Consider the following 27,799-nt stretch of genomic DNA (forward strand, 5'->3'; position numbering starts at 1 on the left):
TTGTTGAGATTTATACATCTTAATTTGGTTATATCATTTTAAAATATGACTCATTATCTGCTCTAACACCGAACAGTTTTCATGGGAACAACGTAACTCATAAAAAATATTTAAATATTTTCTGTGGCTTAGAAAACACACACATTTTGACCTCACTCAGAAATCAGTTAGGACCTTCTAATTTTACAATCAAACTTCTATCCTAACAAAAGACATATTAATATCCTAAATGTGTATCAAATAGTTGTCGGTGAAATTCGCTTTAGTGGATTACTCTGGTTAGCATTCTGGACTGTTCTGCAGCACTCTGCTTTAGTGAAGAACTAGTTTGAGGATCTCTAGAGGAGCATGTTAATTTGTAATAAAAGCAAGATGAAGATTCATGAATTATATAACTAGAAAACAGAAAAAGGATCAGATATATATTTTTGTATGTGCCTATGTTACAAATAACCTAAAAACAGGACATAAAAAATAAAACATGCAATTAATATTGGGCTGGAAAGAACGCATTTAGTGATTTCCAATTCTTGAAATGGAAAATTTGACTATTATCTCTACAAGAAGAGAAAGCTACTTACACTTCTTTCATAAGCCCTCGTGAGAGTTAGGAGAAATAATACTGTTTGGAAGGTGCTGAAGTTTATCAATCAGCTGAGATGTGTTTGGACACAGGAAATTATCTTATCTTTTGGACTAAATAAATGTTAAGATTGTGAGACCCTGCATTACATGCTAATTTCTGTTATTTGTCAGCAAGGCAGTGCCTGCTAAAAAATGCTCCCAGACAGGCCCTGGTGATTCTGCAAACTGTCACATCAATTTTGATTTCATTGATTTTCAAATACACATCATGACACTGTCAAGAAAGGAAGAAGCTCCTGATTCTAACTCAATGTTAGTGCACATAAAAAGAAAACATGGTCCTGTCTTCTACCCTTTCCCTTAGGCTCCCATCCACCTGAGATAAATCCTTTGCACTTTAATATTATAAGGCTATCCTTCACATTTGACAACTCCACCTTTGGGAACTTGTCTCAGAGTTGGTTTATTCAAACTGAAAAACCCCAAATAAACCACTTCTGGGTGCTCCTTGATCCACGTCATCACCACCCGAGAAGGATTTACATAATAAAAACTAAAGCCAATTGATTTTCAATACCAAACAAGATAAAGTAAACCCATTGCAGGTTATTTCTTCCATGAATTACAACAAAAAATTCTAGAAGAAATAAAACCGCACCTACCTGATGACTATGCAAAGTAGAAAGACTGAGGAAATAATCAAAATGTGAGAAATGCTACTGTAAGAGTGAGTTTCTTGATTATTTTTCTTCTTCCTCTTGTACTCCTTAAAGTAGCATGCATGTACACACACACACACACACACACACACACACACACCTGCAGCCAAAAGTATAAAGACCTCAATAAACAGAGAGAGATGTTTCTGGACTCACAAAGTGAATATTGTTAAGATGTTGATACTCCCTAAATTGGTCTACAGATGAAATGCAATCTCATTTCATCTCAAATGTTATTCACTTCATTTCAAATCCTATCAGGAATTTTTGTAGATGTTGACAAGGTGATTCCAAATCACTTCATTTCAAATCCTATCAGGAATTTTTGTAGATGTTGACAAGGTGATTCCAAAAATTGATATATATATATATATATATATATATGAAAGAGAATATATATATGAAATATATATATATATATATGAAACATATATATATGAAAGAGAATAGCCAAAACAATTTTGAAAGAGAAAAACAATGGTGGAAGACTCACACAATCTGATATCAGGACTTACTATACTGATTTAAATACTTACTTATACTACCACAGTGTGGTAGTATTGATAGAAACGTAGGGTCTAAAACAGAAGAGTCTAAAAATAAACCCATGCACCAATATGTTCAATTGATTTCTGACAAAGGTACAAAGACAGTAGACTGGAGAAAGCATAATCTTATTATATAACAAATGGTTTGGATCAAATGGAACTTCCATATACAAGTAGATAAATGGATGTGTAGATTAAAAAATTTGACCCGTACTTCACATTGTGTATAAAATTTAATTCCAGATATGTCATCGACTTAAGTGTAAAATGTAATACTATAAAACCTTAAGAGAAAAACAGAATAAATTCTCTGACTTTGGCTTCAGCAAAGACTTCTTAGATACAAACCTAAAAGTATAAGCAATAAAACAAAAAAATGATAAATTGGACCTCAACAGAATTTAAAAGTTTTTTTTTTTCTTTAGGAATGACACTATTAAGGGAGGGAAAATATAAACTACAGACTGGAAGAACATATTTGCAAATCACGTATCTGACAAACAACTTATATCCATAAATATAAGCATATTATAATTCTCAAAATTCAAACAATCCAACAAAGATAAGCAAAAGATGTGAACAGACACTTAACCAAAGATACAAATATAGTAAATAAGTTTATAAAATGATGCTCAACATCACTAGTCATTATGGAAAACAAATTAAAAAACACAATGAGATCCTACTACACACTCATTAAAAAAGTGCAAATAAAAACATCAAAAAACAACTGACAATTCCGAGTGCTGGTGAGAAGGTATGCCGGAAGTCTCACACATTGCAAGTGGAAATACAAAACTGTCAGCCATGTGGGAAGCAGTTTGACAATTTATTATAATGTTAACATACATTTGACACAGAACCTAGCAATCCCACTCCTTTGTGCAATTGTTTACAGCAGTTTCATTTTAATTGCCAGAAGTGGAAGCCATCTGAATGCTCTTCAGCCGATATAGGGATAGACAAATTGGAATGCATCCCTGAAACAGAATACTACTCAGCGATAAAAAGGAACCAACTTATTGATATAAGCAATATCATTAATGGTTTTCAAATACAGAAAGCTAAGTGAAAGAAGCCAGATTCAAAAGGATACATATTGTATCATTCCATTTGTATGACATGAAAAAGGTGAAACTATAGGGATGAAGAACAGATGAACGGTCCCCTGGGATTCAAGATGGGGGAGCAGTTGACCTCAAAGGGCAAGCATGAGAGAATGATTTTGGGTAATAGAACTGTTCTGCTTCTTAATAGCAGTGGTGGTGTTAGGACTTTAGGGATTTGTCAAAATCAGAACTGTATACCAAAGCGAGTGCATTTTTCTGTATGCAAATAAAAAATAAATGTTTCAATTGCTTTCAAAAAAGCATCGTCTCTGGGGTCAGATACACCTAGGTCCATATCCCAGTACGTTTATGTTCCTCTGATGTGACCTTGAGGAAATCCTTTCAAATCTCTGAGCCTGTTTCCAAGTCAAAAGAACAACTATAGCTAATTAACATAGGAACTGGGGGAAACAAAAGCTGTCTGACATCTGGAGGGGGAAAAAAAAGGTAGAGTTATGCTACAAATTAAGTCTCCTTCGTGAATGCACAGGGACATAGGGCTCCACCAGGACAGGCTGACAGGGCCACCCTAAATGGTTATAGGCTCTCAATTCCCAAATTGTACAACAATGCACTTAGAGTAGGTGGTTTCAAAGGCCATTTCTAGGGATGAAATAATTCCATTCTAGAAAATCCTCTGCTGACCTTATATTCAAACTCATGTTGTCATTTAAAAATCTTCTATATGTCTAAACACTTTTTGTTTTTGCTTTTGTTGTCTTTATAGTTTGTTTTCTATTGCCAAGATTTAAACCTTTCTTGTCTCTCTGCTCAGTGTCTAAAAAATACATACTGTAAAAAATGTGTCTGCCTTTCTTATCTTTTTTAAGTTTATTGTTTTGTAAAGTGCCTATTCATCCTCATTGAACATTTTTTTATTTGGACATTTACTTCTTGTTATAGTATATTTGAATATACACACACACATACATATATATCATATGTTATTGTCTTTTACATTCCTTTTAACTTTATAGTTTGAAACAAAAACTAGTACAGAGTTTCTGCATAGTTTTTACATAGCTTTCTCTAAGACTAACATTTTGCAAAGCCATAAAGTAATATAAAACCAGGAAACTGACATATATAATATTAACTACAGACCTTATTAGACTATCTTTCATATCAATAATGCCCTTTTTCTGTTCAAGGATCCAACCCAAGAACCACCTTACACTTAATACGCTTCTTAACCTTCAACCTGTGACAGTTCCTCAATGTTTCCATGTCTTTGATGACTAGTGGTCAGTTTCTTTGTTGTTGTTGAATGTCTTTCAGTTTGGATTTGCTTGATGTGTGCTTATGATTAGATTGAGATTATACCGCTTGGGTCAGTGTATCACCTAAGCAATATTGTATCCATCATATAAAGTGTACATATAAAGTGTACATAATGTCAAAATGACATTCTGGAAAATTCCTGTTCATCTTAATCTTGAATAGTTGGTTAAGGTAGCATCTGCTGGGCTTCTGCACTGTGAAGCACTATTATCCTTTGTAATAAACAAATATCTTTGGTAGATATTTTAGGATTAGGGAAAGTAATAACATATTTACGCTGATATCTATAATCACTGCATTTTGGGGAGTGTTTTTGAATGCTTTCTAAATTTCTCTTCACTCATCTAAACCTGAATCAACATATTCATTCAATTACAATTTTTAAGTACTAATAAGACAAACCAAAAAAAAAGGAAACACCAACATTAGCCATCAAAAGAGTTTTATCATTAGAAAGTGAGAAGTATCTCCTTGAGAATCACTTTCCATTTACCCTCATTTTCCAGACTAGTGGCATTGTTCTGGCCACTTGAAGCTATAGAACTACATTCTCGATGTGTGGTGCAGCGTCTTCCCCTGTCTCAAGCCTGCAGGTTGCATGTGAGTCGCCTCTATCCCCACCTGGACCTGAATGCCTACTCAACCGTGAGCTTCGGCCCTCCCCTTCCCCTTCATTTATCTTCATTTATATGGTTTCCAATATGCATTTTTTTTCTGTAGAGACTTCAGCATTTATTATCTATGGAGTTTTTCCTCTTTTCTTTTAAAGCATGGCTATGTATATGGGGAAATTGTCAATATAATTATGTCTTTTTCCCTACCATTTCTCTATTTGACAATAAGATAGCAGGGTAAGGGGTTGGTTTCACATGTATTTGGTCTGTCATTTAAAGACATACAGACACCTAACAGCTTATTTTTTAATGATCAGAATTTAAAGTTTATTTTCATCAGTGATAAGGTGTAGTTTGTTTAATTTGCTTTGTCCATTAGAACTACACTTTCTAAGTTTTGAAAATTACAATTACTGAACTAAAATGTTGAGCTTTGGTGATTAAACCTGCTTGTTGAGTTCTTCTAGATAACAGCTTTGTCTCCAAAATTAGATGGTTTCAGAGAAATCACTCTCTCTGCTATCAGGCTTTTGTAATTTTAAAAGACAAAATATTTAACTTCATCTTAATTACCACTTGTTGAAAGAACAACTGTGTCTAATATACCATCATTTGTTATTTTCCTTCACTTATGCTATATCAAAGTTGAGGTTTTGAGCTGAGAATCTGACCTTCTGTCTTTCATAAGACAAGGCTAATGTTTTTAAGGTAGTAAAAATCTGTGATTTAGAAACTACGAGAGCAAGTGTTATTTAATTTAAATGTAATACAAGTTTCATGTGAATAAAACTCCACAATTGTTCAGCATAGCATATTTGTAGCTTTTACTATCATTCTGGGTAGAACGTTTTAACTTTAGGCATTTTAGAAAAGTATTTCAGTTTTTTTGTTGGTATTTCCATTTTTCAAAAATATGACACAACAGGACTGATTTCCAAAGATTAGAATACCAAACTATTTTCACAATTAAAAACTTATTTTTTCGACTTCATGGGAGAAAATACATCTGATGTGTAAAGTATTACCAGAATAATACCAAAATGAGGCCTAAGTTATACAGTACGTACATTCTCAACATCATAGGCTGTGAGAGTAAAGATTCCGTCTTAGTTATGATGTGTATAAAGTCAATATTTCTGGTAAATGGTAGAAACTACAATTGCCTCTTACATGGTATAAATTTCCTGTTGGATACATGGGAATATGCACAGAGATTTCTACAATGTGCATATTCTTTGCTCTGATCTTTGCATTTGCATGCTCTGGAATATTTATAGAAAATAATTAAGCAGCAAGTTTTGACCGCTTTATTTCCAAATATTGTCACAAGCCTATTACATCTGTCTCCAATACAAACAATCTAGTTTAAGGCACTATTATTTATGAGTTCCTGTAATGCCATTGTTACTATCTCCTTGAGGCTAACCCTTGCTCCTACAGTGTAGCAGAAATGTAAAGCAAATCGTGTCTTTTCCTTGCTTAAGATGGTCTAAAAGCATTTTATTGCACTTAGAATAAAATCCAAGCTTATTACGATGGCCTTTAAGGTCTATGTAACCTGGATTCTGCCTACCTCCTTGATCTCACCACCTATTCCCTCTTCCTTTCCCTCAACTCCACTCACTAAGCCCATCCACACTGGCCTGTTCTGTTTTGCAAATACTTCAAGTTCCTTCAGACTTCGTCTTAACAACTGACTGAAAACCTAACTGACAGGCTATGTCCCCAAGCATGGTTGGTTCCTTCCTGGGACTCAGAGCTCAACTCAAAGCTCAGACCTCCTTGGTGGGGTTTTCCCTTCCTCTCAGTCCTAACAATCTCTGTCACATCCCTCATTTTTATAATGTTCACAGCACTTACCATATTTTTTCAGTTAATAACATTCATTTATTTGTCTCCTCATGTATTTTCATGTCGACCAACTAGAAGGTAAGTTCCATGAAAGTAAGAAACTTTCTTAGCTTATTCACTGATGTACCCCTATGCCTAAAACAGAGCTTAGAACTTAGTAGCAATTAAAAAAAACCCCAAATTATTAAAAGATGTGAAAGCATGAATGAAAGACACCACACAGACCTTAAGACCCCCAAAATATTTATTGTTATATTAGCAATAAAATAAAAATTAGTAAAAACTTAACTGTTCATCAATATAGTGTATATGAAACATAGTACAAATATATAATGAAATACATAGTCATAAATATTATAAAAATATTTATGACATGAATAGATGTTATTACTATAACAACTTATTATATTATTAGATTTTATCTTTTTGAGAAGACTACAAAACAATATGCACAATATGACCCAATTTGGGAAACATACATATAGATTGAGAAAATGTGTCCAAAATATTTCTAATATTAATAGTAGTATCTCTCTGTGTGATGATATGTCAAGTGATTTTCAATTATTTTTGTTAATCTGTGTTTTGTTAGGTGTATTATTTCTATAACAAAACTAAACAAATAATTACTTGTTGAGTTAAATCATAAAACTAGTATCTAACATTACAAATATGTCTTTATGCATATTTCAGAGGTTGGTATGAAGAGAAAGAAAATTTACTCATAGTCACAAATAAATGAGAAGTCTCTACCTTTAGGCTTGTTATTAACAAAGTATAAATTTCTTTTATATTGAAAAGGAGTTCATTTAGAATCACACAAAAAGTAAGAGCACCAATTGTTCCACCGTTTTTCCTCTTCCAGGGAAGCAAACACTTAAGCCATCATTGATCAGTGAAATCACTACTATGTTTCCTCTTAAACACCAAAAAAAAACAAAAACAAAAAAAAAACAACAACAACAAAAAAGGTAATCACTAACTTCAGTCTTCTTCACCTCACCTTCAGGAAAAGTTATTTAATTTTTAAGGTAAAGACTTCATATCTGCTTCTTGTCTAATACTCAGAGGAGATGTAAACATTATTCACACATACACATACACATACAGCTGTTCACTTAAGTCTAATAGCACCCTCTGTACTGCAATGGAAGTTCAAGTCAAAGGATTCCTCTGCAAAAGCTTTCAAAGAAACCCTGTGGCCATGAAGTACAAGCTCCTTACAAAGCTCTTCACAATCTGTTCTACTCACTTCACCTTTCTTTATCTCTGTTTTCAATCTGAGATAGAAAGGATGATCCCTGTTTAAGAGTCTCAGACATCGTATGCATCTCTGACACTACACTTATCTTCAATGAATCACTTTCCTGATCTTTTGCTTGAATTAAACTTTTCTATCACTCTTGATACATCTTCTCTCTCATGTTTTTTTTTTAAATCATGGAGAATTGCTGCCCCTCTTTTCTGTCTATCCAAACCCTACCTATCTTTCAAACTTCCATGAAGATTCTTCCACTTCCCCTACACATCAACATTCATCCTCTGAGCCTTCTAATGCATGTTCTGTGGTAAGCCAAACACTACTGAATTGAACGGTTATTTAGATGAGGGGAATAATCTCCACAACTAAACTACAAAATAGCCCCCACTTTATCCATGGGGGACACGTATCAAGACCCCCACTGGATGTCTGAAGCCACAGATAGTGCAGAACTCTATGTATACTAGATTTTTCCTATGTAAACATACACATGATAAGTTTAAATTATAAATCTGGCACAGTAAGGAATTAACAACAACAATAATAAAATAGAACAACTATAACAATATGCCAAAAGCTTTTCTCTTGAGCTTCAGGGCCATCATTAAGTAAAATAAGTGTCACTTGAACACAAGTAATGTGATACTGTGACAGCTGATCTGCTAACCAAGAATGCTCCTGAGTGATGAACAGGCAGATAACACAGACAGCATGGAGCTGCTGGACAAAGGCATGGTTCACTTTCTATGTGGGACAGAGCGGGATGGCGAGAGATTTCATCACACTCCTCTGAATGGCACTCTATTTAAAATTTATGAATTGTTTATTTCTATAATTTTCCATTTAATATTTTTGGACAGTGGTTGACCACTGGTAACTGAAACCATGGAAATAGAAACCTGAGATAAAGGGAAACTACCATACTATGCTCCCGAAGTCAGAAACCATGTCATCATTTCTTTGTTAAGTGATCCAGGCATCTTATCTTTAACATAGGTGACCCTTCATGAGTATTTCTTCATGGATATACTAAAGCTTGTTCATGCTTCCTGCATGGGTTTTAAATGTTGATTTTAAAATCCTCTTTAGTAATCATTATTCCTGAATCCCCCAAGGAATTTGTTCTCTCCACGCACTGGCATTTGAGAGCTAGGTTTCATTTTTTCTCTTTCTTACCTGTTTCAAACACCCTCAGAGCTACTGGTGATCTCTCAGTGTTTCATAGCTGTTCCAGTTCTACTAACCAAGGTCCCAGAGCTGGGAATAAGGATTTCTGAAGGACATAGTTTATCTATCAAAAGCAAACGAAACTCAGAGAGGAATGCAAGTATTCCCACGAAGCTGTTTCCACACTCCTAGTTCTTTAAAATGCTCTGTCTTCCACATCTGAGCCAACAAATCGCAGATCCAATTATAGGTCATGGTAATATTTCCTCATTCTCAACCTCCTAAACTAGAATGTAATGGAGTAAAACTCAGCTCCCCCTTAATAGAAGGCATCACGCCAGATGTTCAATTGCAGCATTTTGGAAGAAGCACATGGTAGCAGCCCTGACTAATTGCTAGAGACACATTCAGGACATGGAAGCTGCACCTAAGATCACCCATAAGGGAAATCCAAGTTCAGAAGTGACTAATTATTTTCTTGTATGTGAAACAAAAATGCACATGGTCCAGGCAATCAGTTTTTCCACTATGTTGCTTAGTTCATTTTACATCTTATCATAGACCTACATTCTAGGTGATAATGGGACTGGTTCTAAGGATTGCTAAAATAATCCAGCCCTATAACTGGCTATCTCTGACCCTTATCTTAATATGTAAAATTCCTAGTAGAGGACTCAGTTCACCTTGAGATAATCAACATTAAAAGTGTACTTTGTGTATATGATTTATTCGCTATCAATTTGTGCTTTTTATTGCCCTATAAATTTATCTCAAATTGCTTTAGAGTATTTTATCTTCTAATTAGTCTGTACCCAATGTTAATACTTAACATTGTCCCTAGGTTCTTGTTTTTTTGCGTGCATTATTTCATTAATCATCACAATAGCACTATAAGTTATATATTAGATTAACCACTTAACTAGCTGCTGTGAGACCTTTGGCATGCTACTTAACCTTCCTGAGACACCATGTTTCATAAAACAAGAGAGATCATAGTTTCTATGAGTAAATAAATTCACCCAAAGAAAGTGATTAGTAGAATGCCCGGCTCAGATTAAATCTACAAATGTTTGTTATTATTATTAATGTTTGTTATTATTATTAATCTCATTATTTCCATTTTCCAAGTGACACATCTGAGACACATAAAGGCAAGTGATAATTCCAATATCAATCAGTCAATAATTTTCTAAGACCTGGTTTGGTTGTGGGATTCTCTGACCATTAGCCCATGTTCTTAGTACTATACCAAGCTGCCTCTGGAACATCCGTCTTACTGCTAGTTTTGATTCTGACCCATCCTTTGCCAACACTGCTTCTATTACCCTCCACCTTCCCTCCAAAACACACACACACATACATGCGCACACACACACATGCACACACACACGTGCACACACACACAGTCATATACTAGAACTATTTGGGACATACACAAAATAAATTATTTCTCGGGTGGAAGTGGGGAGATGAATGTCAGTCCCTGAGAATTCTGTGTGATTTGAACACTGAAGTTGTGCAGATATACACGTACTCCTAAACACACACAATTTTACACAAACGGTAATTACATAAATTAACTTTGTGTTAAATTATTAAAGCATCCCTAGTTTTGGCAGAGGGTGTACTTTAGCACTGAGGGGCCTAAAGTAATTAGAGGGATGTACGGTGCTACCTGTAACAATGTGCTCATTCAGAAATAATTCAACTGGAGAAATATGTCCAACAAACTAAAACATGCTCAGCATAAATTCATACCATCAGGAAGATTCTTTTCAGCAGAATGGTGACAATTATTACTTAACACTTGGGTTGAATCATTAAAAATTAACATTTTTTTCAGTTAAAAAATGTGTGACTTTTACCAATTTCATGTGGTTCAACATGGACATAGTAGAGAATATAAGGGTAAAGTTATTAAATTTATTTCACTATGATTAAGAATTTCAGATTCTAAATAATTAGCAACACTCACACAGCCTAATTTATCAAGTTATCAAGCCTAATTTTGAAAAATGAAAAGCTTATTATTTTTATATTGAGTTTTTTAGATGGCTCTGTAATTTGTGTTCAGAATAAGAGGGAAATTCAGATTATGCCCTAATGCTTAGAGGATTTTCCAAATTCTCTATTAAACATCTTGCCTTGATAAAGCAATGATAGCGAAGCTATGTAGATTGTATCCCTTTGAATGCAACCATTCCATAGAGAAACTCAGCAGATTTTTCTAAATAATACAATGATAGCCATTTATATAACTAACTTATTAGAAAATGCTGAAGTTAGGCAGTAGGCCATGATCCAAGATGAGGAAAAAGTGTTAAGTATGGTGGCAGGTTCCATGAATATAAAGCATTAAAGACAACATTGTACTTACCTCGAGTAGGAAAAAAATACAAGAACAAACTTCCTACCAAGAGCATAGGAACACAAATTGACAATTTCATTTGTTTCATGTGTAAGACATCAAGTGGGAGTAATTTTGATTAAAGGAAAAAGAACGTTAGAATAAGGGTTTGATCTCACTTAAAAATCAAACTGAATTTTGCTGCTTGATTTGGTGGATTCTTAGGAAAAAAATTAGCATCCTCTGCCTCTCTCCTGCTGCTCTTACCCAGATTGTATGAATACATTTTTATCATTAATAGAAAAATCCTATTTGAATATCATTAGCCACTGCTAGACCCAACAAGCTCTCCAGCCATGTTAAAGGTGCTAAGTGGCACCTCAGTATTTGCTGACTTTTTAAGATGTAGAGTCAAGTAAAATTTGCTGTCTCCATTACAGACAAGGAAATGTGCTAAGGGCTGAATGGATCTTCGTCTAAGACAACCAGAACCCCTGTTTTCACCAGACATCAGTCTGGTACAAGAGAAAAAGTATAAACAAGGAAACAAATATCAGAAAACAGAAAGGGCAGATGAAGAGGTAACCTCTGAGGAGGTGGATGTTTGAGCAGAGAGGTGAATGTGTAGAAAAGCCCAGCCATGCAAAGCTATGAAGAAAGTCCCAAGCCCAGGAAACAGCCAGTGCCAAGGCCCTAGAGCAGGGATGGATTGGGAAGAGACCAGGTCTAAGCACCTTATAATGTATTTTTGGCGTACTGGCTTTTCCTTATCAGAGCTTGGGGAAGATCTAAAGATTGGTCTATAGCTTTTGAGAGGCAAACCTTCCAAAGATCATCAGCAGTCCTTTCATTCCTCCCTGTTATCTTGCAGATGAACTCAATTTTGCGATGACATTCATTTAGTCAGGATGTTTTGCTCAGTTTCCCTCAGAAATTGACTCATTACAAAATCCTAAATGCGTTTTCTCCCTTTCATATGTTTCCCATTCTTTCTATACCGCCATACAGTGCAGGGCCTAATTTTATGAACTAGAGAATTTTCTTTGTTACATTTTAATTTAAGAAAATGTCATAATTTAGCTTTTCTAATGCTTCAGAATCATTGTTATTTTCAGAAACACAGCATTGTATATATACAAGAGGTAGCATGGCAATTTATTTTTTATTATTATCAGTCTAGAAGAAACACATTTTCAGAAGAATAGGTGTCAATGTGTTCTGCTATTCCCCTTTTGCTTTTTTGCTCTCTCTCAGAAGCATTTGGTGATTGTTGGGAAATCATCCATTTTCAGGGAAACTCATAACTAAAAGGAAATTACATTACGTCAGATATAATATCAGAGTCTTTAACACATTTGTCTTTTTCTCTAACTACATTCAAAATAAATTGTTTTTATATCTGCTCATAACTTCATGGTATAGTCAATTACATACCCCAAAATCCTTTTTGATCAGGAGTTAATTTTATATCCCTAGGCCGATACTATAAAAGCAGTCTCCTAGGGGTGCATCTAATTATAATGTCTCTGAGAGCTGGTTGTTCTAGACTAAACGTGACCACCAAAACTCATGTTGACTTCTCATATGCATTCAGAGAAGGCAAAATGTCAACACACCAGCTGGAGAGAGGGAGAGGGTGCAACGAAAAGAATAGTTAATAGGCAAGTTGGAGGGATGCTTGAGGACTACCTCCACCAATTAACACCTGATGGTTTCAGAGTGAAATAGCTTAATATCTCTAAGTTTCATGTTTTGCTTCTGTGAAACAGAATTACTACTACCTCTGTAACATGTTCCAAGATACACAATTACACATGACATGTGAACTTTGCCCCAAGACACACAATTACATATGATATGTGAAAGTCTAAGTCTATATGTGGGAAGACAGTGTGGCCTAATGTTATTCCTCACTTTATTATTATTATTCCTCACCTTATAGTTGAAACCCAAGAGAAGATGACTTCACTAGTGAATTCTGCCAAACATTATAAAATAATTAGAATCAATCCTCTCCAATCTCATCCAAAAAAAATAGGGAACACTTCCAAACTCATTTTATGTGGCCAGCATTACACTAATCCCAAAGTCAAAGACACTATGGGGAAAGAAAACTAGAGACCAATATTGAATATTGATGCAAAAATCCTCAACTAAATACTAGCAAACTGAGCTCAATAGCACATGAGAAGGAATATACATCATAACAAGTAGAATTTATTCCTGGAATGCAAAGATGGTTCAACATATGAAAATTAATCAATGTAATACACTGCATTAACAAATTTAAGAAAAAATCATATGACCATTTCAACTGATACAGAAAAAGCATTTACAAAATTTAGCATCTTTCATTATGAAAACCCTCAACAAACTAAAAAGGAAACTACCTCAACATAATAAAGACCATGTACAAAATGTCCATAGCTAATATCATACTCCATAGTGGAAGACTGAAAGCTTTTCTTCTGAGATCAGAACAAGACAAAGATGTCCACTTTCACCATTTCTATTTAGCACAGCCCTAGAAAGTCTAGCCAGAGCAAATAGGAATGAAAAGACATCCTAATTGGAAAGGAAAAAGTAAAATAATCTCTGTTTGCAGATAACATAATCCAATATATAGAAAATCCTAAATATTCCACAAAAAAACTGTTAAAATTATTAAATGAATTTGGCCAAGTTGCAGAACACAAAATCAACATTCAAAAATCAGTTGCATTTCTATACACTAACAATGAGAAATACAAAAAAGGAAATTAAGAAAACGACTTCATTTACAATAGTATCAAAAAGAGTAAAATACTTAGGAACAAACTTAACCAAGGTAACAAAAGATTTGTACTCTGCAAACTGTAATATAATGATAAAGAAATTAAAGACACAAATGAATGAAAATAAATACCATCTTCAAGGTTTGGAAGGCTTAGTATTGTTAACATGTCAACACTACCTACAGTAAACTACAGTTTTAATGCAATTCTCATCAAAATCTGAATAGCACTATGGTATTTATTTTCAAAATAGAAAACTGTATCCTAAAATTTATAGAAAACTTCAATACACCCCAAATAAACAAAATAATCTTGAAAAAGAACAAAGTTGGTAGTCTCACCCCTCCTGACTTCAAAACTTATTACTAAGCTATAGTAATCAAAACAGTGTGGTAGGGGCATAAACACAAATATATGGCCAATGGAATAGAATAGAAAGTCCAGAAATAAACCCTCAAATGTACGAATAAATGCTCTTAAGCAAGGGTGCCAAGACTACCCAATAAAGATGAGACAGTGTCTTCAACAAATGGTATTGGAATAACTGGATAACTCTAGGCAAAAGAATGAAGTTGGGCTCTTATTTTATACCATATACAAAAATTAACTCAAAATGGATTAAAGGCCTAAATGTAAGACCTAAAGTTATAAAACGCCTAGAAGAAAGTACACAGAAAAGTTTAATGACATTGGATTTTGCAATAACTTCTGGATATAACCAATAACTTTAGCAACAATAGCCAATGGGATTACATCAAATTTAAAGACTTATGCATACCAAATGAAACAATCAGCAGAGCTAAAGGGCAACCTAAGGAATAGGAGAAAATACTTGTAAACCACATATCTGACAAGGTGTTAACATACAGGATATGTTTTTAAAAACTCCTACAACTCATAAAAAAGGAACAAACAACCTGATTAAAAAATTGGCTGAAGATTTTAATATATTTCTCCAAAAGATAATATATAAATGACCAACAAGCATATGTATATATTCTGAAAATCACTAATCATTATAAAAATGCAAATCAAAACTACAATGAGATATCTATCACTTCATATATATTATTATAACTACTAAAAACAAACAAAAGCAAAAAAAAAAAAAAAGAACAGTAAGTGTTGATGAAGATGTGGAGAAACTGGAATCCTTATACTGTTAGTAGGAATGTAAAATGGTGCAGCTGCTTTGGAAAACAGTATGGCTGTTCCTAAAAACATAAAAACAGAATTGCTGTACGATCCAGCAAGTCAAGTTCTGGCTATATATATCCAAAATAATTGAAAGTAGGATCTCAAAGAGATAGTTGCATATCCATGTTCATAGCAGTATTAATCACAACAGTCAAGAGGTGGAAGCAACTCAAGTGTCCATCAGTGGATAACAGGATAAACAAAATGGGGTTGAAACATACAACGGCATGTGTTTCAGCCTTAAAAAGATAGATATTCTGACACATGCTACGACATGGATGAACACTGACAACATTATGCTAAGTGAAATAAGCCAGTCACAGAATGCCAAACACGATATGATTCCACTTGTATGATGTATCTAGAGTAGTGAAGTTCATAGAGACATAAAGTAGCATAGTGGTTTTCAGGAGCTGGGGACTGAGAGAAATTGAGAGTTGTTGTTTAAAGGGTATAGGGTTTCAGTTTTGCAAAAGAAAAAGAGTTCTCAAGATTGGTGGCACAACTATGTATATGTAATAACACCACTATAAACTGTTAACTTTTAAAAAGTATATTAGGGACATTTGTTAATTACAGCTTTGTGTATGGTAAACACAAAATCATTTTGCAAAGAAACCTTCACTTGCTTTGTAAATTTGGATTTCTACATAGTTATTTAGCAAACTTTCCTGTTTTTAAAAAATATAAGAATAACTGGAGCTATTCTTCCCCTCTCCTTTTGAACAATTACACTGAGCAAATAAACCATATTAATCACAAAGTCTCTGTTGCTACAGAGTGCAGAGAGATTGGTTTGTTCAAAGTGATCAGGAAAAAATTAACTTGGAATACATACATTCTCTATGAAGGGAAGACATGTAAGGGAAATTGCATTTATGAGTCTCTGACATAACACCATTAAGTTATTTTTAAACCTCACCTTGAATTACAAAGGTTGCATACATATTAACATTCTATTTTCAAACCAAATAAACTCACTGACATAAATTGCTACTTTGACCAGATATGGTAAATCTGATGATGGTCTTGAAAATGATCTTTGAAATCTGTGCCATCAAGTTTTAATAATTAATTTTCTGCCTACAACACATTGGCCAGAAGTATATATTATTATTAAGCACATCAAAACAAAATTATTTACAATATGCTTCTTGTGTTTTCTGACCTTTATGGAGTTTTCTTCAAAGGTTGTTAGTTTGCTGGTTAGAAAAGAATAACCTTGAAAGAGACATTGGGAGAGGATTGGGAAGACAAACTGATATCCCACATAGATTTCCATGAATATCTTTCATGGTTGAGTACAATGCATACTACATCATACTATGTGCCCTTCAGATAAATCTGCCTTATTTATGCATACTTGTGATGAGCAGGGTCCATCCCATCTTAACTATTTTATTTTTTCCTTCAATTCTAAGCAGGGAAAAAGTGTGAGGAAACTGGCAGAGAGAGACAAAAAGCGCTATGTAGATCCTTTTCAATATTTTAGGTGCTTATTTTCATTTTGCTCAGCATGGGCTAGGCTCATTCTCTCTGAAGCAGCAGGCTCTGAAGAGATCTGACAGTAGTAAAAAGAAAGGACATTTTAAAATAAGTACATATCCCTGCTTTTATGCTTTTGACAAGCTTGTAGAAGCTGAGAAGAAGACCAATTTGCAGACCCAGGCTGGTACAACAACAAAAAATACGCTTAGTCAAGAGAATTCTCATGCTTCCAAGAGAATACCTGATGGACCAAGATGAAACATAAATGCATATGACTACTTTTAGATGCAACGACAATGTTTTTAAAAAATTGAGACCAAAGTGTCTTTGGGCACAAAGTTTTATCACTCACTCTGTCTACATCAGATATTCTTTATATACACTGAATGCACAAACAGGCCAGGACTGTCAGGGTTGAAGTGGCATACCCTCCTTTGGTGAGTACGACCTCCCAACCACCACACAACTTACCTTCTGCAAGTGCAGAGTTAGCATTTACACAGTACTTCTTACATTGTGCAACATAATCAGCTCACTCTAGCCCTGCCTGCGTAATATATAGACATGAATTTCAGTAGTTTCTAAAATGATGGCTATCAATTTTCATTATGATAAAATCACCAAAAATTTGAAGACCATGAAAAATTATAATGAAGAAAATTTAAGTTGCTCAAAATAGCAGAGTAACCATGAACACATGGAAACAATTTTTTTTTTTTTTTTTGAGATGTAGTCTCACTCTGTCACCCAGGCTGGAGTGAGTGCAGTGGCACAATCTCAGCTCACAGCAACCTCCGCCTCCCAGTTTCAAGCAATTCTCCTGCCTCAGCCTCCTGAGTAGCTGAGAGTACAGGCGCATGCCACCACAACTGGCTAATTTTTGGATTTTTAGTAGAGACGAGGTTTCACCATGTTGGTCAGGCTGGTCTCCGATTCCTGACCTTGTGATCCACCCGCCTCAGCCTCCCAAAGTACTGGGATTACAGGTGTGAGTCACCGTGCCCAGCTGAAACTTCTTTATAAAGTACCTTTTTCAATGCAGTGCTCTCCGTATTGCAAATTTAGTATTTTATACTACATGAGTATATGTATACATGTGTACATACACCCATACACACACAGACTTCATAATCCCTGTATTCTATGAGACCACTACACTTTTTCCTCAGCTTTCCCCACCACCACCACCACTACCTCACTGTTATCATTTTGAGGCCATCAAATGTCAGTCAGTACAAGGGTAGTCCTTTCTGTTCCTCTCCATGACCCTGAAGAATGACACAGCCCCCAAAATAGAAATGGATGAGTTCCTGAGTAACAACATAGGGGAAAGCTGCTTGGTAAAATAAGAGCAGTATCACTGGTCTGTTCAATGAGTGAGAAACAAACTTTTATTGTGTTAAGTCACTGAAATTTGGGGTTGATTACAGAAGCTGGTTATATGCAGATAATAATAATAGATGATGTTTTACACACAAATACATAAATATATTAATGAGATATTTATCTATTAAACTCACAGGTCATAATAGGTATTCCTTGACTACTTTTGTGTGGCTGCCAACAAGGGGAGTCCTGCAGTCTCCTCTGCAAACTGGAGATAATGTTTACAAAGTAAGATTATTATAAGAATTAAAGAGCAGATGTGCCTGGTACAGCACTTCTGTGTCTGATACAAAGAAAGTGTTTGGCATTGGTGGTAATTATTTAAACAAACACAGGAAACAAATAACAGACATTAAGGAAACATATTAGCATTCCTTTACTACTTTATATTTTGTACCTCACCTAATTCTCAAGATGATTTGAGTCAGTTCATTTAAAACATGTTTACCAGGAATTAGTGTTGAAGCAAATCATTTATCACTAAAATGGAAAACCTGGCCAAGTTGGGACCATTAGTGCACTTCATAAAATTTAATAAGTGCTACTTTTATCCATTAAGAAATGCATAAAAGCTTAATTTCAGGGTGAATGTGGCAATGCCTCTTATTTTAGCATATCTTAAGGAAAATGATGGGAAAACATTCCTATTATCAATTAAGATAAAGGGTCACAGATTTGGGATTTTAAATCAATAGTAAATGTATACTTTCATTAACAGGTATATCACAGACGAAAAAGTCATATGAACACTATATAAACATTAACGACATAAATCTACATCTATTTAAACAACAAATGCATTTAACCAAATATGTGGTTATCTGGTATGTATCAAGTGCCTTGCCAAATGTGATACATGGGCCCAGTTTTCAAGCACAGTATTTTATATACTAAATCCAGTTTTCCCTGAAAACACTGAGTAAAGGTAACTAGATGAATGGAATCCATATTAGATGTGGCCACATAAGTGAAGAAGCCAACTGGCAGAATCTTTGTAACTATGAGAAGTAAAATATATAAAGGCCTGGCACACATAGGAAATCAATATGTGATCACTATTGTCATTTTCAGTACTTTCTCTTCAATAGGCCTCCTTCTAATTATTACTCATACTTACTACTGAAAATAAATTGCCATAGACAGAGGTACAAGGACCGTATAGTAAATGAAGATGTTCCTTACACCAAAATGAATTTCTGACTTCCTCAAAGTGAAGCTGTAAATGACAGCTTAAAAATATGTTACCTACTTCCAGACATGGCACAAATATCACTTAGAATAACCCTATTTTGTGAATAATTTTTCTGCAAAGTAACAGTATCTAGCCTCATCCAGAGCAGAAGGAAGCTAATAGTATACAGTTCATTCCATCAAAAATATGGTATTAACCATGGTTAGCTTTAATCCATTCAAGAAAAATTAATAATAAAAGTATGGTAATACTCTTATAAAAAGTTCATATACATCTTGACCCACAAGCTTTGAAGGTAGAGTGGTTAATGTGCTTTCAGGGCTTAATAAAAATGGAAAATTCATAGTCTGGAACTAGAATGACTTAGCTAAAGCAAAAATTTATTTTTCCCAGGCTCTAGATTAAATGATCCAGAAAGGAGTCAATGGTCATAAATCCCTCAATCATCACAAGGAATCCAATACTTAGAAATGGGAGGCCTTTATTCCACCGAAATCTCAATCCTCTAAATTTAAAGAAGATAAAATTGAAACCCTGAAACTTGTCATTTTGCCTGAGACCACACAGCCACTTCAAGGCTGGCTGAGGACAGACCCCAGTGCATGGGATTCCCCAGTCTAAACTCCTTCCCCATTCTCAGCTATACCATGAATAGTGAGCTTTGCTGCCTTTAAACTTTCCCATTCAACATTAAAGTACTCTCCAGGGATGTGGGTTGCAAACATCCCTCACGAGGTGTGCATGTGTTTCTTGGTATCAGCGATTTAGAAGATGAACCTACGTGCCTTCTACAAAGGAGACCTACAAAAGGAGTCTGCTAAGTCTATCCAGCTATTGTTTCTGTTCTTTTTGGTTTCATGTAGTAGGGGTGATTCTTGATTGAAAGAATTCAGATAACATTGTGGCAAAGTGGTTACCTGTGACAATTTTCAAAGTCCAACATAATTTCTTCTCACTTTAATTCTTCTTTCTCAATATTGTCTCAGAGACTACCTCGTGGCAGAAAAGGAGCATCTTGAATGTCTGTTAACACTGTAGCTCCCTTCTTTATGGTAGCCACTCAAATCTAGTTAGAGCACTGTAACTCTCCCCAATATAGTGTTAAATCCACAACTTCTAGTTTAAAAAGGTGATACCTCAAAGGCATGGGCATAACTATGGAATTTATTTAAAAAATAAATACTTTATAAATCTGCATGTCATAGTTATCCAAAGATGCCCCTATGGCGTACAAGCCCATAGATGAAGTCTGCTTTATATAATGCAGAAGTTTGACAGGGCTAATAAAATACCTTCAAACTTATTTTAGGTTCGGTATTTTGTTCCATATTTAATTGTTACTTATAAAAAGTTGTGAAAACTAGGCAGCAACTGTTCTATTTGATTTCAGAGTCATTAGACTTTCACAGAATATTTCCTACCTGTCTGTGCTAGGATTTTACATATCATCAGCCTAGACAAAATGTGCTCTACACAGTGATAGTTCCACTAATTTTTCAAAAAATATGTGTCATGATCAAATGTGTCAGGAGAGCATTACATGCATTCTGTATTTTTCTTAGAAATTTGCTATGCACATTAATTTAATGGCTACCAATAAGTCCTACAGCAAAGAAATTTCTTAATCTTGTGTAACCCAGCATTTCTCAAACTCATTTGACTGTGTAATGAGTAGGAACTAGTGGGGAATTAGAATTCTTCAAAACACACCTTGAGACATGATAACATATTGCATCGAACACCATTCCCAACCTTTTATAATTTAAAATTGACGTCTCTGTGTTATGCAGCTTCCTCCATTTGTTCTTATTTCTTCTTAGCCTGCAAGCTATACCAAGACAAGACTCCTCTATGTTTGCTTCTGCATATTTCCAGGGATGAACAGAGAACAACACGTGATTGCCTCTCAAAAAATAATTCTGAATGAATAAAGAAAAGGATTCGTTATTTAAAAATTAAGATGAAACCAGGGGCAGGGGGGGTGGTAGGGGAGGACAAAAGACTAAATAGTAGATGAAATATTCCGTAAGACTCCTGGCCTGACCTCTTTATTGAAACAGTGTTATAAAAAAGAGACAAATTAAAACAGACTTAACATGAATAGCTCTCAGGTGCATGTTGTAATCCTGGATTCAGCATTCTGGTTCAGAAAGGCCTACTGTTAAAACTTTGGAAAAATTTTAATGTGGTATGGGGTAAGAACAAACACATTGTAACAGAAAGACAGAAATCATTGCTAGTTTAAAATACAGCATAAAATAAATATATTTATGGTTTTGACTAGAAAATACAGTAAAATGTTAAAAGTGGTGGGATTACCATGATTTTATTTTCTTTTTCCAACCTTCCTCTTTAATGAAAAAAGTCTTTCTCCCAAATCCCTGACAGATGGTAACCCAAATTCTGCTTGGATACTTCCAGTAACAAAAATCTCTACCTGGCAAGGTTAGTATGGCATTTTTGGATGGTTACAATTGTAATAAATATACTTCCTTGTGATTTTCACCCATTGGTATACTAAAGAGGATTCTATCTTTACAAATCTAACTGTTGTGGCTTGAGAAAATGCCATAAATTAAATCTCAAAAACAAGGAAATGAAAAAAAAAGCAGAGCTTTATTTTATCTGAATATGTTCTATACCCACTCTGATTGAGACTATGCCTATCTTAATTGGTTCATTCCATCAATTTGTTTAAATGGATGGCTTCAGTGATTATCACATGTACTTTATAAGCATTCCCAGATTTAAAACATCAGCACAAAAATATTTAGAGAGAGAGATTTATTTTCTGGAGACATCCACAGGTATTTACCATTCACTCTAAAGTTAAAAAGAAGTCATCAACTTGTGTTCATTTCTTTTCTTTCAGGAACTCTTTCTTACTAACTTCCCTTCTCCAGGGTGCCCTAGACACTTCACCATGTGGTTAAGTGTAACTGCACACTTCTCCACTGAGAAATGACCCACCTTTCACGTACAAAAGCGGAGCAAAGATGAGACAGTCTCAGAGCAGACCGGCTGGGGAGAAAGGCCTCCAACAGTGTTGGTCCATAAATTCATCCTCCCACCCTATTCCTCTCAAAGGAAACTGAAAGTAATGCTTAGTATTTTCATTGTTAGTTTTACAGAAATACTAGGCTATGTATACAACTGAAAACCTAAAGGTACATCCAAGGTCCACAGCAAAGAGCTTACTTTGCGTTATGTAAACTCTACATATACAATGAATTCACTTGTCTCTATTTCACAGCCTCCACTGTATTTAGGCCCCCATCATGTCTCACCTGGATTATTACAACTAGTCTCACTTCATCTGGCCTTGTTACCTCTAAAGCATTTTCCACACTTTTGCTAAAGATAGCTTCCCAAAATGCAGTTTTGGCCATTGCATCACCCTGCTTACAATTCCTTCAGTAGTGCTCCAGAGCCTTCAGCATAGGGTTCAAACTTCTTAGTATGGGTTATGAGGACCTGCCCAGGCTCACAGTTTATGCTTCTGAATATTGAATGTCCTTAATTTGCTTGATCTGCTAGGCTCCCAAAGAGCTAGATCTTTGCATAAGCTGTTTCTTCTGTCTGTATGACCGTTCCCTTCTCCTCTTCATTTGAGCAACTACTTTTCATTCTCTACTAGGTCCTAAAATATATACCACTTCCTATAGGAAGCCCTGTCTAAGGACGGACTCCTCACCTTCACTGCCATCCTCTACCCCTGCATCCTAATCTGGGTTAGATGCCTTCCAATATACTGTCACAACAATTCATATTTCTCCTGGAACAGTGTTTATAATAGGCCATTGTAATTTCTCATTTGCTATTTCCCCCTGTGGTCTATAAATTGTACTAAAATAGAGACTATGTCTGCCATATTCAGCCTATATTCCCAGTGCCTAGCAATGGCACAGAACAAGCAGTTAATAAGGTTGGTTGGGAACTCACCAATATAAGAGAAAATGGAGGTCACTACCTTTGCTTTCATTGAGCTGAGCATCATTCTTTTTAAGGCATACATAGCTTTCTTCTCATAGAAACTCTGCTCTGACCTCTACTGAATAAACAGGTCTTCCAGTTATACAATGTCAGCACCCTTTGTCAATTCATTTTATAGTACCTGTCCAAAAGCATCCATTTGTAGTCATAGCAAACCAATAATTCCCTTCGAAAATCAGCCCTCTCCCACACCATGTTCATGTCATTCAGATGGTACTGACCTACCCCTTCTGAGGTGTTCATGTGCGATAACAACTGCTTAGATTATTTCATCCTCCTAGTTCATAGATTGCCATGTGATTCAAGCTAGGTCAATGGTCAGTGAGACTCAATTCTGCAACTGCTGTTGTAGCAATTTGGAAAAAAATAATGTTTTCCTTTACACCCTGGAACTTTCCAGGGCAGAGTGATTTGTGGGGTGTTGCAGTGGGGGTGTGGGTGCATTAGGAAAGCACCTGCCTGGGTAGAAAGGCAACAAAAAGGAAAGTACAGCCAAAAGATGGAAAATGGTTGGTTCTTGATGGTATTGCTTGAGCACCTAGTCTCAGTCATACTCTAGACCAAAACAACCCCTTGTTATTTTAATTACTGGGACAATACATTCCCTCTTTGCTTATGCCTTTTTGTGTTCTGTTTCTGCCACTGGCCATTTAAGTAAACTGTAATACATTGAATGTATACTTATGGTTAGGGTAGTCACAGACAGACAGGTCCACACTGAACTTTGAAGAGTAGAAAGGATTAGCAGAGAAAAAAGGCAAAGGGTCTTCCTCTTCAGCTACACAAATATTTCTCAAACATCCACCCTGTACCAGATCACTTGTTTGGAAATAGGCACCATAAAATTAATAAGCCACCATTCCTGCCCCTAGAGTTCACAGAGTTTGGTCTGTAGTTTTCATCTACCACAAATGAGCAGCCTCTGGAAGTAAACATCTTGCCCATTGACTCTAAATTCCTGGAAAATGCATACTGTAAGGTACGTTGTCAACAATGATGGATTGCATTTTAATCTCTTACATATATCACTGAAAAATGTTCTGATCCCATCTATGATATGCCCAGCCTGGTTCTTCCAGGCATACCGTCTCAGCCTGGGCACATAACAGGTTAGTCTGGAAGGACGGCACATCGATTTGAAGTGCATCAGTGTGTGGCATGTGAAGTGAGCCAGGTAATGCATAAATTTATTCATCATCTCGGTGACTTTCTTTGTGCCACTCTGAAAAAGACAGATAAGCTTTTCCCTCCCATTTAGTTCTATCCTCCAAAGTCTCCTCCTCCATAGCTGGAGATAATAAATACTCTTTTCAGAGAGGCTTCAGCTCAACACTGGTACTCTTCTGTTTTCCAAATGCCAGAAAGTTCATTGTGATGAACTACCTCACACAAAGAATTTTGGACATCATTGAACATAGCTCATGTGCCACTAGCTTTTTGATATCCTCTGAAGTCAGGTAGAGAAAGAATCTTTACCAAATCTAACAGGAGAAAGGCTGAAATTAAGTCTTCAATTTAGCAACAAGACTAGGTAGTTCTTAAGCAAATTTCAAGCAAATTACAAGTTCCATGTTCCATAGCTTGTCTTCATGCTGCCAAGAAGAACAAAGAATTGATATTCTTTCCAGGTCTGCCTGCCTTTGTGAAAACACAGATACTGAAAATCTTCTTTTCCCAATATTTTCTGGTAAAAACTACTCATCTTTTGTTCCTTGCTCTTTTGTGGGGTGACAAGCCAATCAGGAAAATCATTCTAGGTTTGGTACTTTTTACCTCATTATAGCACTTTCATTGATATATATAAAACAATCCTACATAAATGATCACAGAGACCTTCAATACTTTTCCCAAAGTGGTAAAGTGATACAAATTGGACTGGAGCAGGTAATAAGAGAGATTTGAGGGAGAGTCATTGTCATTCTCGTTGCCCACACTCTTATTGATTGCTTCCGTGAAAAATGCCATGCATGATCAATTGTAAACATACTACTATTTGGGTTGAAAACTATGGAACTTGAATGAAAGGGAAACACTCAAATTCATTTTTAGCATATGGAGTCAAACAGAAAAGGTTTTAGAAAGGTTGTTAAATGTGAGGACAGTACTTCCTATCAAGCCCATGCATGGGTTTGGAACCCAGTCCTGGTTCTGCTCCTGTTTCATTTGTATGAATTTGGACTGCTTATTTATCCTTTCTGTCAGGTTTCTCATCTGTAAAATAGTAACATTAATGCCCAATTCCCAGAGTAGTTGTGAAGATTAAACAAAATAACATGTAAAAAGCTCTTTCTCTAGGACCTAATATATAGTAAACACTGGATAAATGGTAGCTGGAGTTATAGGAATTACAAATGGTTAAAGAGAACTCTCCCACTGCTGCGCTCCTAAATTCTTACAATTTGTACTTTTACTACCCATGAGTTCGAAGAAGAGTTTGGCAATTCCTAACACTGAAAAGCTATTGACTGATCCCAGATGATCCAGTGTCATAGGCTAAACATCCCTTAAGAACTACAGGAGAACAGTTTGCCCATCTCTATTAAAATACAGATGAACACTTTTTTATATACCTTCCTTCACAAGAATAATTGATCAGGCGAATGGCATAAACAGATTAATCATTGTTCCTCCTCTATGGCTTTGTCTTTTAGTCGGATTACTGCTTCAAGGGTCAAAATGATTTGGATGAAAAGTGGAGAACCCTAGAGAGAATGGAATAGAAAAATTTGGCTTGACACAAGTGGTTTGGAGTTTTGCTTTTAGGGTTTTTTTTTTTTTTTTCCACTTCCTTCTAAAAGGAACTTAAGACTCCAATCACTTCAAGAGGCCCTACCAGTCACATATTGATATGGACATTTAGGTTTAGTCCTAGGAATATGTTTTGGGGCCAGTAAACCCTGTTCCTTAGCCTCTGGAGGAAGGATATGATATTTCTCTCACTGTGGTCTTTAGTCTTCTTTACCTGTGGATCATTACCTCACTTTAACAATGCAGTTTTGGTAAAATATGATTGTATAAATATGTTTTTACAGCTAGAAAGATACTTATGAAACCTCTAGGCTGGGAAAAAAGTTATTGCCTCTAACTACTTTATGATTATTGGGTTTTGATTACAGAATGTTTTAAAGAAATCTCCCAGTTATAAAAATGGCTGATTTTTGCATATTGCAGTTATATTTTTATTATCCCCAGTGCTAAAATTAATTTCTCTTCTAAATTCTCGTATAATCCATTCAGTAGTCACTACACCAAGAAAGATCCTTTCCAGACTAAAGCAAAATATGTTTATCTATTTCTTTGTTACTAATTTTATGTGGTTCCTTTCTGAGAAAAAAAAATATTTACAAAAGGTATACACCAATGTCATGGCTATAGCGCAAGCAATTGGTGTTATTCCTAGCTAGGAAAAAATAGTTGGCAAGCTCATGAACCAAAAATGTGTTCATGGTTATGCTGCAAAGATCATGATTTTTGACATTATGTTAAGTGTCTATACTTTGACTTTGTGTCAAGAGATAAACATATATCTCATAGAGATGAGAGAGGCTTTCGAAAGAAATGCAAGACATACTGAAATTCAAGCTGATCATCATCTGATGGTTGAAACTATGAAATCTAATGAAACTGCTGCCATTCTTCAAACAAATAGACTATTAATGCTGAGAATGGGTGGCTTGTAACAAAGCCATAAGTAATAGATTTTCTAATCAGTTTCTTCCCTACAGAGAAGATCAGCCTAGTTTTTGCTTAAACTGTTTATTTTGTAGTAATATGAGCACAGTAGAAGATAGAATGACCCTTATATTTATGTATACAGCTTTTTCTTAGTAGCCCATGAAAAAAGGCAAGCAACATAAATGAGGCAGATAATAATGGGTAACACTGATTTAGCTCGCAGTCTGTGCCAAGCAATTTACATAAATTGTATCACTTATTTAATCTTCACTAATAATGGTATCAGATAGACATTACCATCATCTTTCTTTCTTATGTATGAGGAAAGCAAAAGACAAACAGAGTAAATAAATTTGTTAAGGTCACACAGGTAGGAAATGAGAGGATCTAAACTCAAACTCAGGTGGTTTGACCAAGGAGTTGAAGTCTTCACTAGCTTAGCATCTCAGTGAAATTACTGAGACAGGCTACATTGATAAAGGTATATCAGGTCATACGTTCAAGCAATATTTCAGCTGCCATGTAGGTCTTTTTCTGCATAGCAAGTTAAATGAACTGCATTGAGGGAATATTTAGTCAAGAAGCTGTTCTTTGAGAAGAAAAGAAAAAATG

The 27,799-nt window shown here is 35.2% G+C and overlaps 1 protein-coding gene across 3 annotated transcripts in view; it reads right to left on the bottom strand.

Moving 5' to 3' along the window:
- Positions 1-27,799, bottom strand: part of GABRB2 (gamma-aminobutyric acid type A receptor subunit beta2) — a 259,173-nt gene that overhangs the window by 173,082 nt on the left and 58,292 nt on the right. The window lies entirely within an intron of this gene.

The sequence above is a fragment of the Pongo pygmaeus genome, chromosome 4 (assembly GCF_028885625.2).
Source record: "Pongo pygmaeus isolate AG05252 chromosome 4, NHGRI_mPonPyg2-v2.0_pri, whole genome shotgun sequence".
Classification (NCBI taxonomy): domain Eukaryota; kingdom Metazoa; phylum Chordata; class Mammalia; order Primates; family Hominidae; genus Pongo; species Pongo pygmaeus.